Below are 350 nucleotides of genomic sequence, written 5' to 3' on the forward strand. Positions count from 1 at the left end.
CTAGTGATCCGAAAATTATACGGATGAAAACTAACCTTTTCAAAAATTTGAGCCAGAAAAAGGCTCCCGAAAATTCTAGGTGACCTTTTTAGGGTAAAAATTCGTTAAAAATGGGCAATTATACCATTTTTTAGATGTTCGAAAATCTTAGGAGAGGCAGGCAACCAAAAAATTTTTCAACAAATGTTCAGAAAATTCTAGATCTCAAATCGTCTTCCGAACAGATATTTTCCGAAAATTGACGTTGGGTGCCCCTGTTGTATTTGCTCATGAAGGAGCGGTGAAAGGAAACGGTGAATTAAACAAGATTTAACGACGCGAGGACAAGAAATTGGTGCCCAGTGTGTGAC

The sequence above is a fragment of the Porites lutea genome, chromosome 5 (assembly GCF_958299795.1).
Source record: "Porites lutea chromosome 5, jaPorLute2.1, whole genome shotgun sequence".
NCBI lineage: Eukaryota > Metazoa > Cnidaria > Anthozoa > Scleractinia > Poritidae > Porites > Porites lutea.